This window comes from Oncorhynchus tshawytscha, linkage group LG11 (genome assembly GCF_018296145.1).
Source record: "Oncorhynchus tshawytscha isolate Ot180627B linkage group LG11, Otsh_v2.0, whole genome shotgun sequence".
NCBI lineage: Eukaryota > Metazoa > Chordata > Actinopteri > Salmoniformes > Salmonidae > Oncorhynchus > Oncorhynchus tshawytscha.
Window position 1 is genome coordinate 20,306,517 of NC_056439.1, and position 20,003 is coordinate 20,326,519.

Sequence of the window (20,003 nt, forward strand, 5' to 3'; positions counted from 1 at the left end):
TTTGTTTAGTTGACATTGCATTCTGTTCATTTTAGTCCTTGTCCATGTCTGAGATAAAAAAAATATTTAAAAAATATTGTAAGTAGTTTGTAAGTTCCTTCTGGGTGACAACAAAAAGCATAAAGATAGAGAACTGAGATAGAAATATATATGGGTTAAAACTCCCTAAAGATTTTAAGTGAGAGGACCAAAAAATTATGGTGGGAGGAGCTATAGGAAGATAAACTCTCACTGTAATAGCTGGAATGGAATTAATGGACAATGTCAAACCTGTGCTTTCCATATGTTTGATGTGTTTGATAAGGTTCCATTTATTCCATTCCAGCCGTAACAATGACCCTGTCCTCCTATAGCTCCCCCACCAGCCTCCTCTGGAGAATACACATAGGCACCCTATTCCCTATGTAGTGCACTACTTTGACCAGAGCCCTATGGGTCAAAAGTAGTGCACTATATAAAAAATAGGGTTTAATTTGAGACAGCCATAGACCAGTGGGAGCCTGTGCTAGCTAGACCTTGTCAAAGCACTTTCTCTCACCCAGATAAATAATAAATATGGGCTAATCCCTCATCTGTGGATCCACACAGCTCCATTATTCACATGCACAAACACAGAAGTTTCTAGGCATACTGCCATCCAGTCCTGTTGATTTGAATTACAGTATCCCTGTTGACAAGAGATTGAAGAAAACACATTTTCTTTGTCCCACAACTACTAACAAGTCAATAGTGAGTTTTATATATGTTCTGACTGCGTCCCAAATTGCACCCTATTCCCTATTATGCACTGGTTTTAGTCCAAAGTAGTGCACTCCATATGGAATGGGGTGTTCTCCAATGGGGTGTTCTCCAATGAACTACTACACGGTTCCATTACTGTCAATACTAGGAGGGGTTATGACATGAGGTCATTACCTTTAATGATGCAATGCACATGGGTTCTGCAGCATTCAGATGGAATGGGGTGTTGTCCAATGGGGTGTTCTCCAATGAACTACTACACGGTTCCATTACTGTCAATACTAGGAGGGGTTATGACATGATGTCATTACCTTTAATGATGCAATGCACATGTGTTCTGCAGCATTCAGATGGAATGGGGTGTTCTCCAATGAACTACTACACGGTTCCATTACTGTCAATACTAGGAGGGGTTATGACATGATGTCATTACCTTTAATAATGCAATGCACATGTGTTCTGCAGCATTCAGATGAGACACATCATGTAAAAATAGGTCACAGGTAAGTAACCTGAGATAACTTAAAAGCACATCACACTGTAATGAACCCGTAGAAATCCCTTTCTAAATAACAGCGCTAATAGACTGTTCACTTTGACCTCATAAAAACTACCACTTAGCTTGAAAAGTTTCTGTACCTATTTTTTGGGGAACCACTCATTGTTCACAAGAGTGCCATTTCCACTACCTTAAGCTTTGTTGAAGTTGCGATTCTGTTCTAAAGCATGGGGAGTTTTAGCCTGCTGGACGGATCATCACATGGTCTTCATCTGTGAGATGCAGAGACTCCTCAACCAGCCTGGCCACTCTCACATTTTCCTTCTCCCCTGTGTTCTCTGGTCTTCCCCAGGCTCTCCTTCCTTCACGAGGCCTGGAAACCCGACCCTACTGTACCTGTGAGCTCATCGCTAGCTGGGCTTAGGGGTTAAATAAAAAGGAGAGGAAGTCGAAATCCCAACTGGAGGTGTGATGCCTGCCTGTGGAGGGCTAGTCCAGGGCTGAGGGGGAGTTGAGGAAGAGGGACAGAGGGAGTGAGAGGGTTAAGTTACACAGTATGAAGAAAAGGAAATGCTGAGGTGTTGATCTCACTGAAAAGTTGCTTGAGCCGCTGAGCAGTGGCCCCAGTCTCCTGCTCGCTCTCTGAAAGTTTACAAGTCAACCGTGCAGTACGAGGAAGGGGGAGCGCCACAGAGGACTGCGAGACTGCATGCATTTAGAGTCCCTGACAGCAGCCCTAGAGAAGGTAAAGAGCCAGCCTACCTAATTACCTGATATAATGAGAATCTATATGGGGAACCGTTAAATTGTTGCTGCATGCGCTTAACGGCTGGACAATTAACTAAAATCTTTATGATCATTATTTCAATGTTTACTAAGACATGTTTGGTAGAGGTTAGATAAACCTTATAAAAGTATGTATGGTGAAAACATAATGAACGACAAAACTACAGAGTTATATTCAATGTTACAGTACATTGAGATCAAATGTGAAACAAGAAACCATATTCAAAGTCATATTCAAAGTTATATGAAGATCACATGTAACACAGCATGTATTACAAGGAGTAACTCAAGCTGAAAGTGTTCATTTATAATGCAACGCACAAGCAAGGGTAGTTTCAAAGACGGTTTGAATTCTTGCCGGCCTTTCAAGTATTTTGTCCAAAGACACAGCGTGAAACACGTACTGTACTTTTCAAATATGTCTTTGATATATTGTAAGGCACACAGATTTGCCATGTAGATGGAAATACGGCATTATCCTAATTTATTTTGTTGAGTGAATTTCCTCCTCAATTCCGTGCTAGTGTTTGGAGGATAAGACTACAGAATATATATAAATATATATTTTTAATGACTTGTCTTAATATGTAAAGCCTATATGGTGGTATTATATATTTTTTTAAACTTTCTTTTACAGTACAGTATTTTCTAGGTATTTACAAATAAAATACTTGGTACATTGTAATTACACAATAACAACATACGAATTACTAGTTTGTTTAATCAAGCACTGCTTCACTACCATACCATTTGAAACCAGCTTTAACATGTACTTACAAATTCAATTTTTTTTTGACCTAAGTACCATTACTATCATACAATCTCCTATTGGAAACAGTACTGTAAAATACAGCGATACCACAAAATGCAATTAATTGAAAATACACAGATGTCATCTAGTCTGATGTATTGTTGTAAGTTCTTTAAATCTGAACATGAATTTAGAATAACTACAGACGGGCCGCAGTCCATGAAATCCGTATAACTGTTCACCGTTTCCCCACTTCTGGGAATTTTGCTCACTGGAAAGGGGTTACCTTGATTTTGACAGTAGCTTACAGGCTCAGTGGCAAGTGAAATGCTGTATTTCATTTTACAGTACATCTACTGTAATATAAATAAATACAGTATCTCTCCTCAACTTACATTCTGACGAGTCCCATGGCACTTGTGGGGGTCGGAGAGCAAAATGGAGAAAACCATCGTGTTTGTGAGAATCTCATCTTTCCATATTAGTTTGATGCCCAAATGTTTCGGACGCTACATATTAGTTTGTAGCCCAAACGTTTCCATGAGAAGACCAATTTTTGGGATATCTCATGGTCTGACAAACACCACTGTAGCTCAGCCACCTTCCACCGCCAGATGTGGAAGGCCGACATAGGCGGATGTAGTGGATTGAGACGCCGCCCATGCGTCAATAGACACTTAAAGATTTGAATGAATATTAGGTGTTTTACAGTATATTACTTGCACTTCTAGCGGGTTTAATAAAGGCTTCTAAACTGACAGCAACTACAGAGCAAAACAGACTAAAAGGACATGGCAAAATGCTCAACCATTTAAAGATGCACTATGCAGAAATCGCACCACCATTTCCTGCTTACAAAGTGTCTAATAATTTGGCTAGTTTTAGGTTATGTGACAAAACAAGCAAGTATAGTGTAGAGAATCATTGTACCATCTAAATCATAAAAACAATTAATTGTCAGCAGTTTGAAGCTGGTGTACAAAACAGAAAGTAAAAGACACAAAAACTAAACTTGAATAACTAAATAGGGCTTTAAAAAAGGTATTTAAAAAAAGGGAAAAAATGTCAGAAAAAAATTAACTTTACAACGGGAAGCATAAAAAAAAGCACACAGAGCAGATCTACTGCTTCTTAATTGCTTTCAATGAGAATGACAGATATATAACACAAATTTCTATGTCAATTTGGTGAGGTCACCCAAAAAGTTACACATTGCAGCTTTAAGATTTAAGACTTGCTGCCACTCCAATCTGTACCCTATACATTTTTAAATGATGGGGCACTATATCCACATAGGAGTTAAATTCACTGTTGCATCAAAGATAGCTTCTTACAAGGCATGCCTCAAAATATATTAATTACCTGGAAACAACAATACCATGCACTCACAAGTGGTCAAAAGGTTTTTGTTGCTCCAAAAATACAGTAATGTACTGTATTCTGTGGGGTGGAATTACAGTACCATTTGAAATGCAGCATTTCTTTCCCCGCCCACAACATTTCCCCACAATGCATCCTAATGTTAAGTATGCTGCATTAAAACATTTCAGAGTATTTTACTGTTGATAATAGACAAAATGACCGTATAATTTACAGTTTTCCGTTACAGTGTGTAACGTGTACGCTAAGAATCGGGAAGCAAGTACAGGGAGTGAATTTAATAAAGAAATGAAACATGGAACAAAACAAGAAACACGAGTAGCGTACAGACATGAAACACAGAAACAGAGTCAATAACGCCTGGGTAAAGAACCAAAGGGAATGGCAAATATTGGGGAGGTAATCAGGAAGGTGATGGAGTCCAGGTGACTCATGAAGCGCAGGTGCGCGCACCGATGGTGGCAGGTGTGTGTAATAATGAATAAACTGGCAACGTTGACCGAGGGGGAGCGGGAGTATATGTGACATGACATAGTGTAGCTTGGAAGAGTAGATTTAAAACAACAGACAGAACCAGATCAAAATCTTACATCAGTCGTCAAAACGGGAATAAAATGAAAGTCTCAATGGTGGTCGTCACTACTAGGCCTCTTGAGCATTGTACGGATAGGCTCTTAGAAGAGTTTGGTGTGTATATCTACTGTATGTGTTTGCAAGGACATACTGTGTGTGTGTGTGTGTGTGTGTGTGTGTGGGGGGGGTTGTGTTTGTGTGTGTGCATATTTCATGTCTCTGCTTTCCTAGTGTGTGTGCAGTCCATCCACTTGTCTTTTACAGTGTTTTGATCAAAGGTGAAACCACAGTTATGGTTGCTATCCCCTCAGTGCCTCTGTTTAGCTGTTTGCCCTGCAGTTCTATTTGCTGACATTAATTCATTCAAATACTACCTCAATCATTAAATCCTGGACAGAGCTGTTCAGAGAAATAGTACAATTCAGACAGACCAGAAAGAGCTTTTGTACTGTTCTACAAAAATATGAGATAGAATAGAATACAAACTTTTACCAGCAGTTTTTGTTTTGTAGTTTTAGGGTTGTTATATCTAGTGCCTGAAGAAGTTTTTGAAAATGTATTTACTAGAAAAAGCAACAGTTTAAAATGAATCCTATGGCTCCCAGCCATTTATATTGTGATGAAAATGCATTTATGTTGGCTACTACTCTGTATGTTGACAAAAGCAACAACCCCTTCTGGGGCTTTCCCTTTGCTTATGCCACAGAAGTCACAGTGGATTTACGTGTTGTGAGACATGTGACAGTGACAAAGTGCTGACATAACAGTTTCATCTCTGGTCGGGTCGCTGTGGACAGGTCACCTACTGTACGCCACTAGTTGTAGAAAGATAAAAACACACACAAAAAAAACACACACAAACGTTCACATACAGAAACACCGTACACGTGCATGCCCACGTGCACACACACAAACGTTCACATACAGAAACACCGTACACGTGCATGCCCACGTGCACACACACAAACGTTCACATACAGAAACACCGTACACGTGCATGCCCACGTGCACACACACAAACGTTCACATACAGAAACACCGTACACGTGCATGCCCACGTGCACACACACAAAACAGTGAACACTTACTGAACTTGCCCATTGACAGTACAGTTATTGGGTACCTAATGACGACAAGACTTAATGACTATAGAACAGTATATCTTTAGATCTCCTCTCCCTGGGCAGGGCTGGTTTGAAGCTGGTTCCCATGGCTTTGTAGACAGGTTAAAGGGGCTTCCAGAAGCAGGACAGAGCTGAATTAGGTAGTAGCAATACTCTGTAGTAAATGGATGGTTCCAGGGGTATTCTCTTTCACAAATGACGGGAGACATATTGAGGCTAAGCAAGGACTTGGGCTCTTAACTCCAAACTGTGAACAATGTCAAGGCATACATTTTTCGGGGTCTCTTGTTTGCTGGTCACAAAGTACCTTGTCCTCATGTTATGCTTATCGTTTTGTTTTTTAGTTTGTCAAATCTTACTCCCCCTCGGGGCAGATCTCTAAAACATACAGATGACCCACATGAAAAAATACAGTATTCCCTGTTGTATTTTTGCAGACTTTACTGCAGCATTCACTGTAGTTTTTTTGTAGACTTTACTGCAGTATTTGCTGTTGTATATTGTAGTATAATGTAGTATTTCCAGTTACATATAGTATAAATACTATTGTAATTAATGTATTGTTCTTGAGGATCGTACTATACTGTAGTATTTACTATAGTGTTTTGTTTTATTATCTTTGACATAGAAGTGGAGTGTGTGTGTGTGTGTGTGTGTGTGTGTGTGTGTGTGTGTGTGTGTGTGTGTGTGTATGTGTGTGTGTGTGATCTTTCTATAACCTGGAAGGATTTTTTGAAATGGTTTGTTTCTATACATGTTTTTGAAACAAAGTAGCATAATTAATCAAATGTTAATCAAATATAATTAACATACATTTGTCCAAACTCCAGTTTAGATGCTTTAGGTAGTTTCACATCTTATACATCCCAACCCGGCAGTCAATCTAAAATCAGGTTGTGGTTGAATAAAAATTCCAAATGCTAGATATCCCCACTCTGCCTTGATTGCAATATGATTTACACATCACTTTGTAATCCATCATAATGTGACTTTCTGAAATACTTGTTGTATTGTGTTAAGTAATTGTATTTTAATTATAACATACCAGATTATAAACTTGCTTGATGAATTCAACAGTCATGTCTGTCACTAACAAATACAGTCATTGGTGGCAACTATACAATTTACTTGAAAGGCAAGGCACTCTGGAAAATACGCAAATAAGCCTTTACACTAAGCAGTCCGTTAATTTAACACAGAAAAGTGTGGACCCGTAGACACTGGACCAGTGTTAAATTTAATACTGTCCGTGTTGATTTAACACTGGATAATTTGCTGTGTACACATGATTGAGGGATACTACAGTGTGTAGTATAGTATTCTACAGTATACTACAGTTTACTATAGACTTTTATAGTAAGTACTGTAGTATTCTATAGCAAACTGTAGAAGTTTTTCAGTACGAGACAGAATAATTTCACACCTAATTTTAGAGTTGTCTGGGGTTTTCTATGAAGCATATAGTGAGTAGATATTATCAAATGAAGCAAAAAAAACAGTCTCATATTTAGGTATTTACATCTTATGATCAGGCTAGATAGAGCATATCAACTGTAAAATACAAGATTACTGTTGAATTGAATTGAATCGGCTGAACTGTATTCCTTTGAGGAGAAATCTAGCTCAATGGACCAGATAATACATTTCTTAGCAGGGGGCTCCAGCTTCTTTCTTCGGTTATTCAAATTACCAAATGATTTATTTATGCATTTATACTATTAGCACCTCCCATTGAGACCTAGCCACTGAGCAACCATTAGCCTTGAATCCTCTACTCTCCTCAAGGTTTGAAAAAATACTCTAACTTTCCCCAAATCACCAGGTTTTACAAAAATACTGGTTGGCTGATTCTGGATTTTCTGCTTTTTCCTTCCTGATTCTGGGAATATTCTAACTGGGATTTCTGGAAAACCTGTGAATTTGAGGAACGTTACAGAAATTTTGTAAACTTAGCCGAAACTGAAGATCAACCCATCCAGTGCAGCATTAGCTCTGTAATAACTGGGCTATGTTAAAAAAGGTTCTTAACGATCCGCTGGTGTATTGCAGATTTTCCAAAAGCATGGACTCAAAACCTGTTCCAAGGTGGTAAACATTAGACTCTTGCTTCGCTCCTAAAGAATTTGTTGTGGTGTCGGGGCACTTGGCTAGAAAAACATATTAGCATCATTCCAGAGGCAGAGGAGGAGGGAAATGAAAACAGGAGAAAATGACTATATTGACTTTATTGGGCATTTCAAAGAGGTCTGGGAGAGTAGGGGTTGGCAACCGGTGGGTTGTATTCTACTTTTGTTTTACATGATGCTGCCAAGACACAAAGAGAAGTGGAAAAGTTTAGGTCTGCCAAGTGGGTGTGATGCTCTGCATCTTTATTAAAAGCTTAAATCCAAATCAGCTCCATTTGGATTAGACCTCATTCCTGCAGGCCACATTTTTTAACCCCCATTAGTGGTTAATCCTAACTCCTACGTACGTTCAGCCTGTTGGCATCCTTGGAAACAGATTCAAAACCATACATTTAAAAATATTTATGGAACAAACAAAATGATGCAATGGTCTATAAACAACATTTCCATTTTTGTTTCCAGGCAAGAAAAAAAAACACATGAAAACACTGAGACAAAGGGATATAGAGATAACCAAGATTAGAACAGTGGAGGCCACACTAAATAGAAAGCATTTTATGCAAATTCCCATTGACTGAGTGTCTGAGGATCTAGGGATCTGGTCAAAAGTAATGCACTAAATAGGGTACCATTTGGAACATTCACAGGGCTTTCTCCTCCTGTCTTAAAGTGGAGGTATGAGCCTGGTTGACCCGGGTCAAATTGCAATGCCATGCTTAGTTGATTACCTGGCGGAGGCTGCTGCTGTTTAGTAAGTGGATCCCCTAACCTTGTGTCTTTCACATTAAAGGGGCCTAGCGCTGGTGGCAGACCAGATGGAAGACAAAGCATCGACCTCAGCTAAGCTTGGGGGGGAAAATAGAGAAGAAAAAAAAATTGCTAAAGCTCTCTCGCAAGCACACAGAAACAGACAGTGGTGCAGTGGTCTAAGGCACTAGAGGTCTAAGGCACTGTGACACTAGAGATCCTGGTTTGAGTCCAGGCTTTGTCGCAGCCGGCCATGACCGGGAGACCCATGGGGCGGCGCACAATTGGTGCAGCGTCGTTTGGTTAGAGGGAGTGTTTGGTCAGCAGGGATGTTCTTGTCCCATCGTGTTCTAGCGACTCCTGCGGTGAGCCGGGTGCAATGCATGCTGACACAATTGCTAGGTGTTTCCTCTGACACATTGGTGCGGCTGGCTTCCGGGTTAAGCGGGTATTGTGTCAAGAAGCAGTGTGGCTTGGCTGGGTTGTGTTTCGGAGTACAACCGGCTCTCGGCTTTTGCCTCTCCCGAGTCCGTATGGGAGTTGCAGCAATTGGACAAGACTGTTGGTTACCATGAAATTGGGGAGAAAAGGTAAGAAAATGATACAATTAAATATAAATAAAGAAACAAACACACACAATCTCTGAAGGGTTGTCTCACTCCGCTCTCCTTTTCTTCTGTCATCAGAATTTTTCATATTTTTTCAGAATAGCCAATGAGAGCTAACTGTCAGTTGTGAGTAGGGCACACAAATGGATTAGCCCTAGGTATGATGCAATGGTGTAGACAGAGCCAGTGGGTGACAATCAGTGGTTTAAGAGAGCTTCCTAAAATAAGCATTATTATACTCTTAGCTGCACTGTAACTCTCTTAAACCACTGATTGTCACCCACTGGCTCTGTCTACACCATTACCAAAACTTACCTTAAGAAACATTATTATACTCTTAGCTGCACTATAAGTTTTGGTACATTTTCAATCCCAGTTTGAACAAAATAACCTGTGTAGCCTATTATTCGCTGTCTTCAAAATTACTACAACCATTCAATCACGCAACCCAAAAGCATTATTGTAACAGGTCATGTAGTAGGCTACATTAATCTCCGAGAGGTAATCATTTTGATTGTGATTTGTAGTTGAAGGCGGTGGTTAGGGAGCAATGTGTACATAACATTGCACACTCCACAGGGCATGTGGAGATGATTATGTTGATAGAGAACATCTATAGCCCCATCTGAGAAACCAGATGTAATATATGTGCGTGGATGTTGGCTCAATGGCACTGTTTGGTGGGTTTTATTTATTTATACTGTACACACAAGAAAGCAAGCAAGAATGCACACACGAACACACATGCACACACGCGCGCACACACACATACACAGTACACAGACACAACTGCATGTACTGTAAAATGACATACCACAGAGAAGGTTTTTGGGGGAAAGCGTTGTTTGTCTATGCTTGTAAATACTGTTGTCTGGACAGAAATGAGAAGTTTGAAATAGTTTGAAACTGTGACAAAGTGAGAACTGTGAGTAGTGCACAAAGAATATCGCTGTTATTGCGGCACATTTAAATCTTCTCCACACCCACTGTTAGACCCTTGTGAATATAGGGAGGAGTTATGGAATCGTAAGAAAATAAAGAATAAAAGCCACAACACATGTAAAGCACATTTTCAGACTTTGGGTTGTTTTGATTATATGCACATTGGTGCCAAATCCGAATTTGATATTTGGAAGCATAACTCAGACTCTGAATTCTCCAATTGACATCAAAGATTCAAGCGAAGGTCTAAGTTACATGTGAATATTTCAAGATACCATTTGTCCCATTAGAAAAGTTAACTTTCTAAAAGCTTTTTTGAAAGTCTGTTTTACCTCATAAGACCAGGATGAGATAAGTGTTCCCGAGTTGACTTGCCAAAGTCTATGGAGCGATCACACTTGGCTTACATCTCTTTTTTTGGTTATGTTCTCATGACTATTCAGTCACGTTAAGTATCAAATCATTAAAAGTCCATATCCCAGTGTCAATATCAAGTCAAACTATATTATAATGTAATGACTTCAATATGGTATAATACAAGCCAGACTATAGCCAAAAGCAAGTTTAAAACTACCTGGACCAGTGAAATTGTGAAAGTCTGCTCTGAGTTAGTTTGTACTCCCTTTTGGACTGCATTGCTTGTTAGCCAAGTAGTTTGTGCTAGCCGGGGAGGGCTTGTCAGAACATAAGTCACAAAAACCTCACGTACGTGGAGACCCAAACTGTCCTATTCCTAGCTCATCCTCTGTTTGACGTAGTGCACACTTCCACTCTATTCTTCAACACGTTTTGTGAAGTAGTTCATATGTGCAGCCGCTCGTATATCTTGTGACATGCATGTGCTGGGATCAGTCATGCCCGTGTGTAAGCTACTCACAGGGATAAGAGCAGAAGTGGGAACAACGTCAATCTCCATTTGTTCAGCTGCTGAGAGACATGATTAAGTGGCACAGATATGATCCAGAGAGACGCCTCAATTTGAGCCCCTAGACCCAACACACATGTACACACACGCGCAAACGCGCACACACACACACACACACACACACACACTGTACCCACACATGTACATGCAGCACACACACACACACACACACACACACACACAAACACACACACACCAGCCACACACACAATGTGACGGCTTGAGTTTCAGACCCTGGGTAGATTGACTGGCCGCTACTCCCTGTCCTGATTTATTGTTGCAAATTCAAAGATTCCAAGAAGTGAGTCAGTTTTTGTTGGCAAGGCAACCGCCCAGATTGGTTACAGGCTGCCCCCGCTGCTTGCTATTTTCATGGTACACACTGTATCAGCCGTGAAATGATACCACCACTAAAACAATATTCATTAATTGAGATTTCTGCAATACTTCAGGGTTTTGGCTCTGGGCCCTGGAACCTGGGGCTGTCCGGTCGGACCTCCAGTGAATTCTCCCAGGCCCTAGCCTGAGTGATGGCTGGGCTGGCAGAGATCAAAGCAGAGGATTGTAGCTCTTGTTGGTGAGATGTAGGCCACGGTACAGTAATTTGACCTCACTGCAAACACAGGTTATCACAGAAATGTTCCTAAAACTGGCTGGAGTTTTCTGATTATATTGAGTACATCTCGGCACAGCCTTCCTCCATGGCAAGGACGCTGTTCTGCCCTTTCCTGGCATAGGGCTTATGATGATGAAAAACAAAATAAATACAAATGAACCTAACAGAAAACAAATGTGCTTCCAGTAGTGGTCATACAGTATGTGGGTCAAGTTTTTCCATGACCATGCAACATCAGCAACAAAAGAAAAATGGTCCTAGGCACAACTCCTGGACCGATTTAGAACCACTCGCTGGTAAAACATTTGTTTTTAGCTTTGTTTATCCAGATTTGTTGTATTTATTTTCTTCTGACTAGACACGTTTTTGATCTTGAACAGCCGTAGTACACTAGCCCCGTCCCTGGGTGCATCTGCTCTCACCAAGAAAAACTATTCAACTGTACTGTATTGTGCGGTACTCTACTCCACTGAATTAAACTATAGTTTACTGTAGTATTCTCTACTGTATTGTACTCTACTGTACTCTAGTCTAATGCAATTAAACTCTATTGTACTGTAAGTACTGTACTGTATTCTACTGAATAAAATTCTACTGTCCTGTACCGTACCATATTGTACTGTACTCTTCAATCTTCTACTATGCTCCACTGTACTAAACTGTGCTATACTGTACTGTGATGTTCATACCTGTGAAACATAGCCTAGGCATCTATGATTTGTTCGGGTTTGGATCTGGTCTGCACCGACCACATGTGTACTTGTTTGGGGGCGAATTAAAATAATGCCCAGCATGCTTTGCAAGTGTTTGTTTTGCATTTATATTTTGGTCATTCAGTAGACGTTCTTATCCAGAGTGACTTACACTCATCGCATTCAACTAAGGTAGAAAAACAACATATTACAGTCATTGCAAGGGGAAAAAAATCAGTTGTAATTGAAGTGATCTTATTTTGTATATTGGACTACTTCGAACATCCTCACTTCCAGCTTTAAAGCTTTTGAAAAAGATGGGAGCAATAGAAAAATAGATGGGAGCAATAATACATGTTTTGTTGCAAACTCCAGTTGGCTCCTCTTTCCTATTAATTGGTTTTGAAAATAATTATTGTGATATAATGTTGAAATTTGGCCATAGAATCAATGACCGTAAAAAAATGATTTTCAATGTCTGTAAATGTAAATCAACGTCTGGAAAATACATATTTTAACCTTTCATTCAGTACGTAACATACACCTGATTTCAACATCAAGAAAAGATGTACAGTATTCTGAAAAAATATTTTCAACATCCGGAAAATACGTATTTTTGACGTCTGTATAAGACATCATTTCAATATCCAAATAAGATGTATTTTCAACGTCTGGAAAGACATCTTCTTACCTTTAATTCAGCACCTGACATGCCGGTGATGTCGACATTTCAACATAATTCTGCTGATTGAGTCTTGGCTGCAGGCATAAAGACGTGGCCCAGGAAGGTACAAATCTCCAGTTACAAACTGCTGTCCATCACAACTTGGTCTATGAAATACCCCTGGAATGACATGGTGGAGTGCAGCTAGCAGAGACCGAGAGGGAGGAACGTGCCCTCCCTCTTTATCGCCCGGAGGAAAGTGCTCCTGTTAACGCCATTTGTTTTTTTCGCCGGGGGTCTTCCCTTTCCTTTCCTCCTGATGGAATGAAATGAGTGGACACCAGAGTCCTATCAAAAGTAGTGTGCTCTATAGTAAATAGGGTACCATTTAGGATGCAACCCCAGGCACAGTTACATGATGTATGGTGGCCTCTGTGAGGCAGGCTATTTTAGGAGGAGTGTGCCCATTAGCAAGGCTTTTCTGACTGTGTCGTAAATTAGGACACAGGGTCAATGCAAGGCATTTTATGTATAGGTAATGTACACTCACACAAATGAGCTAGCTAGCTAAACACAGGCCAGCTCTCTGTGTTTGCTGTCTACGCATTCCCATTGTCCCATAGAGGGCTATAAAAATATAACCATAAAAACGTGGGAAGAGAAGTCCACATTTTGAGGAGTAAAAGGATTTGGGAAACAAAGAAACGCAAGAATGCATATCAAAGTAACTGTCCACTTTGTACAACAAAGTACAAGTTCTCAGTAGACACAGATTGAGAAGAGGAGAGCTGTTGCCTGTGTTCTCAAGCCAATTCATATGTGTTACAGGACATGGAAACAAACTATGGCAAGCCACTATTTAAATAAGTAAACCGTTTCACATGTACAACACATTGTAGAATATTTTATTAGAAGCTAACCCAACAGAATTTAGTCCATGTCCTGGAAATAGCTTTACTGTGACATATTGTAGATAAGACACATGAATATGCATCTTGGCAGACAACACAGTATGATTAAGTTATCTGCAGTGGTAGGATATTATCCTTGTTCTTGGAGCAGAAGTCCCCACAAAATAGTAAACAAACAAATAACAGACCAACAAGGGACATTTTGTTAGTCCCCACAAGGTCAAACGCTATTTCTAAAAGGTTTAGAGTTAATGTAGAATTTGTTAGGCTTAGAATTAGATTTAGCATTAGGGTTAGGAGCTGGGGTTAGTTTTAGGGTTAAAGTTAAGGTTAGGTTTTGTGGTTTATGCTGGTATCAAACCATGGGTTGCACGTGCGTATTGCAACTTTCTGCCCTGTTTCTATATTCTCCATCATATGGAGAGGGTGAGGTTAGGGTACGGGGTCAGGGAAAATAGGATTTTGAATGGGACGGAATTGTGTGTCCCAACAAGGTTAGTTATACAAGACTGAGAGAGACACAGAGAGACACAGATAGAGAGAAAGAGAGAGAGACAGAGACAGACAGACAGAGAGAAAGAGACAGAGAGAGGCAGTAGTAGAGAGAAAAAGAGAGAGCCATTCTCTCTCCATCAAGGGGAGATCCCAATCTCACCCTCGTTCTGGAAAACAGATGATTTGTCTGTTTTCATCTCAAAGTATCATCTCCTAGCTCACCCTCTGCATTGTGATGAAAGCATTTGTCTGCTCTACTGTGCAGCATACTGATGAGAGAGACTGAGGCCTTGGCCATGGGACTTGAACTGCCTGGAAGTCTCACAGAGTAGATAGAGAGTGGAAATCGTTAGGAATATACCTGTTCGCCTGCATGACTGTAAGCAGCATGATAACCTATCCTCAACCAAGACTGTGGTGGGGAGGAGGGAAAAGGATACCCAAAAAGTGTTAGGTGTGTGTGTGTGTGTGTGTGTGTGTGTGTGTGTGTGTGTGTGTGTGTGTGTGTGTGTGTGTGTGTGTGTGTGTGTGTGTGTGTGTGTGTGTGTGTGTGTGTGTTTTCGCATATTGATTGGTTTGGTAGGGTAGGGTAGTGTAAGGTCAGAAGTGGTAGAAAACCAAGCTAAAAGCTGACAAATTAGTTTGCCATTTTGAGAATTTCAAGGGCAGCAGGGACAGTACTGAGACTAGAAAATAAGATCTCTGGCATGTGGATATTTCTCTCCATCTTTCTCCGCTTAGGGAAACTTTCTTGTCATAAAATAATTTCACAATAAGTTACCATATCTGATGCTGGAATGCTCTTTCCGCCTTTAATTTACATAAATTCAATTCAATTCTTTAATGTTTTATGTAGAAAAATACACTTGATAAACTACACACGGACTTTCTTGCATATGAACTAACCAATTTTACAGTTTCAACCACAGTTTTAAAAACTGTGTAACAATTTACAGCTAATCATGATACAAATGACAGTGTTTCCACTGCGAGTCTGTATCTGAATACTTCCATAAGGTAGGAGGAAGGTAGTGCCATGCACAGGCTGCTCTGTACAGTTATGTCAAAATATTAGTACGGGGAGTCTGACAACATCCACACTGTCAGGGGTGTGAATTGGATTCCAAATGTAGATGTACAAACTGGCACAGAGAATGATTTCAACATCAGATGGAGAGAGAGAGAGAGAGAGAGAGAGAGGTAGGAAAAAGGTTTCATGACATGGCTGGCCGTGTTTGTAATTACATGCTGTCATATAAAAACGGTTCATTAGTGGATACTGTTGAAAGATGACTGGGGTATTCCTTCCCTCCGCTGCCAAGACGGACCCTGGTGGGAAATGTGACTGGTACCCCCCTTCCCTCCCTCCCTCCCTCCCTCTTTCTTTCCCTCTGTGTGGAACACAAAACACAATACCTGCGCTTGTTTGAGGCACACAGACTCCAGCCGAGTGTGGAATAATAATAACAATACAGCTAAGCCCAGAGCCCAGTGGTGATGTGGAGAGAGACTACAGAAGACAGGAGTGCTAGGGCTCCAGGTCTGAGCCTGCCTGCGAGGTCTACTGTCAGAAAGCCCAAGCTTCATGTTCCCGCTGTGCATGCAAAGAGGCCATTCATTAAAAACAAGTCCTTCTTGTTATGAGGTCTAGCTATCAGTTGGACTGGACACAAGCCAATCCCTGTCCCCCAGGGGATTTTTTTTTGCCTGTCCCAGGAATGTGCCATGACTGGGAATGTGGTATTCCTTCCTGAACATGGTTAATGCAGGTCTGAAACTCGCTGCCCTCCCCACTACTTTGAAATGGAGTATTCCACATGCAGTGTTATACTGTACATCTCGATGTGTGACTCAATATCTCTGTTGGCTGGACTAATATGAAAAGCCTGGATTGTGATAATGTATGGCACTCTGTTGGCCTTGGACTGTCCATGTTTCAAATATCAACTTCGTATGAACACATACAGCAGCTTACACTGTTCTGACAACACTGTTCCAGCGTCAATCCTCACCACCAAATTTATCACCATGAACATCATTATAGTTACAAAGAAGCCATTTTGTTTTTTAGTTGATACACCATTTTTAAATAACATTTTGCAGTCGTTGCAATATTGCTCTCGAGCTAATCTACCTTATCTGTAAATAATTACAGAAACTTAACAGAAGCCCTTTTTTTTCTCTTGCGATTTCAGGTGGGCTTGGGGCCAGACCTTTAAACACACATTCAAATGGTATTCTCTCTCCACAGCTCCTGCAGCACTTTGGGCCCTTACGGGCATTTAATGGGTCTGATAAATAGGGTTCGCAGAGGGCTGATTTCTTAATGCTGATGTATGGTTCTGACGGGACAGGTGCTGGCTCCTCAGCTTCCTAACACCACTGTAATTAATCTCATGTGTCATGTGATGAACCTAAAGCCCAGGTGGAGCCCAGAACAGACCAGAACACATGAATTATACAATGGAAAATCTCAATGGTAATGATCTCCCACCCTGGATGCGCACGAAGGCACGTGGGTGCGCACACACGTGGACACATGTGCAAGCACACACACATTCACACACTCACAGATAGGTGACTTTGGTCTCCTTGATTTACATTTCTCTTTTATCTCCCTTTTCTTAGAAGAACCGAGTACTGGGCTCCACTTTGAATCACACTTTGGAATTGACAAAGAAAAACATCCTTGATACTTATGTATTTTCATGGATAAGAAGGATATGAGCCATATGTGATTCATTTGCAGCGTCATCCTTCCATTAATCTGCTGTGTGGGGTGGCGGTGTGACAGCCGCTGGTGCTCGGCCCTGTGCCACCCGAAGAAGAGTTATCTCCTCAGGTCCCACCCTCTGGTTAATAATTGGAGAGGAAAGCTGTCCTGTTCATTAATATGCCTCACAGTACCATCACTCACTGGCCTAATTAATGTTTACTGTGCTGTACAGCAGGCCGAATCATAGCAGAGAATGTCCGGATTGATCCTGGATTGTCATTAAGCTGTGTTTACACTTGATTTTGGATCATCATTTAGAGCTAGTGTCTTTGTGTGAGGATTGAGGGAAAGCAGCTCAAATTGTTTCTGATTATGTTCCGCTATTTAGCTGTGTTGATCCTGCATTGTCATAGTTGTGTTCATCCTGGATTGTCATTATGTTCTGTTGATCCTGGATGGTCTTGTGATATCCAGCATTTTCAAGAAGTAAAAAATACAAAATGTTCACGCAAAACTGGGAGTAACGGATCTACTGTGCTACACCGACAGGGGTGTCGTTGATTTAATTAATCGTGAGTTGGCCTCAGAAGAGAGCAACATGTTTGTTAATTGACATTTTCTCTCTCTCATGCTGGTGGTGGTAACATGTGGGAAGGTGTAAGGTCAGAACACAAACCGTCCTTCCAACTGCCCAGATGGGGCCCACAAACTGAGCAGGCTTGTACTGCTCCACTGACGCCATATGGAACAAGGAACAGAAAATGACTTATTTACAAACCCGCCGGCTTTTGTCCCTTCCGACACGTCGTTCCGACGAACCACACGTATCTTGAGCTATCATGAGGATAGATTTGGAAGTAGGGATTGGGATTTAAAGTTACCTGAGAGAGTTGTAACAGTTGAATGAAATCTAGAATCTGAGGTGGGGTGCATCCCAAATGTCACCCTATTACCTATATAGCGCTTTATGGGCCCTGGTCAGATAGAAGTAGTGCACTATAGGGAATAGAGTGCCATTTGAGATCTAGCCTGAAAAAGAACCAGTGTGAATCTGACTGGATCATGGAGAGAGAAAGGAACATTATGCCAGAGAAGATAAGAGCATTTTGTGACTTCACTTCACGAGCACTTCGTTTAGATCGGCAAAATCCACGAAAGTCACCAACTGACATTTTGAAACAGTGTAATTATGGGGTGAGCAACTGTTGCAACTCCTCTGTATTTTTAAAGGAAAGGAAGAACGTGATGGAGTGCTGTTTCCTTTGGCTAAAATTCCTCTCTGTATGATGCATGCATATGATGTGAAAGGAATGGTAATTGACAATGATAATAATCAATGTATCCATTTGAAGAGTCACTGGGGGACAGCATGTTCGGCTTTCTTCAGTGTCTTGCACTTTCTCTAGCTTCCCCATTGCTTTCTCCTACTGTAACTTTTCAAAATGTTCCTATTTTTCTCCTCTTAGCCCTACCCTATTTATCTTTCTTATCACCCTGGCTTCTCCTGTATATTTAACTTGCTCCTTTCTCCCCCTCTCCTCCCCGGGAGGAGGTACTGTATGGGCTGCAGCAGTCAGGCAGGAAGCGAAGCAGCTCTTGCTTCTCTCTCTCGCTCTCTCTCTCTCGTTTTCTCTGGTGTAACTAGCTATGTGTACACTCTAAATATTAAGGGTTCAACAAGGGTTCTTCTAAGATCCTCAAAGGTCTTAGAAGAACCGTAGTGTTCCTAGGCACTGAAAATTGCAGACAAAAGGTTCTTCCAAGGCCTGGGGTTCATCGAGGAACCTCCTTAGTTGCCCCACTGAAACATTTGGATTTGAAAGAACAGCAGGGGCAGGCATTTAACTGAACAATGTTAAGATCTCCTCAATTTAAGGTAAGGTTTTTCCCTTGTATGATCTACATTGATTTTGTTTTATGATGATACCATCTATATTTTCATATTTGTGCAAATCATTCAAAAACAGAAAATGTACACAATTCAATGGATATCAATCCACAAAGAGGTAATAATATGTAGGCTATAATAATTGGTTGAAGGCTAGCAGTATTGGGTGCAGATGAATGAACTGCTCACTTTTGTGTCTGTGTCTGCAGGTATACAGACGAGGAGGCATACACAGGTATGTCAATTGGTATTGATATGTTATGCAGATCACATTTACCATCCTCCTCCCTTACCTCTTCAATGAAAATCCCACAGGCCTCTACATTATGGACAAGGTATGTGTATGAAAACCATTATCAAAACAGCTTTTTTTCATTAACATTTACCACAAAAACCAAGGTATAAATACTGTTGTGCGCATGTTTTGTTAAACATCTGTTTTGGATTCACAGACTTTACCCTCCTTATACCTGATGAATATAACAGGAAACCTGTTCGATCACCATGCACTGCAAAATCATTAGAGGTATGGATACGGAGAACATCAACATGCCAGAGGATATACCCATTGGACTTGGGGCTCTGCTGGGAGTTTACCTCAAATTTACATTTTTTAAATTCTGCTTTCCCACTAAAATCCTAATAAACACTGACGACTAAAATAGTGTTATTGTTGTTATTGTAATGCATATTAATAATAACATGGGAAGAGGGGGTAGTTAAACAAACGTAGCCTAAAAGGTTCTTCAAAAGGTTCTTTGAGGATCCATTAAAAGGGGTTCTTTGAAGAACCCTTTTAAAAGGTTATTCGAAGAACTT

The 20,003-nt window shown here is 40.7% G+C and overlaps 1 protein-coding gene across 1 annotated transcript in view; it reads left to right on the forward strand.

Annotated features, from left to right (window-relative positions):
* The first annotated feature begins 1,721 nt into the window (after positions 1-1,721).
* The window catches only part of si:dkey-87k14.1 (leucine-rich repeat transmembrane protein FLRT2), a 55,115-nt gene continuing 36,833 nt past the window's right edge, over positions 1,722-20,003 (forward strand). Inside the window, exon 1 of the mRNA XM_024437011.2 lies at positions 1,722-1,985. The gene's annotated coding sequence lies outside the window, so the exon portion shown is untranslated. The remainder of the gene's footprint in view (positions 1,986-20,003) is intronic.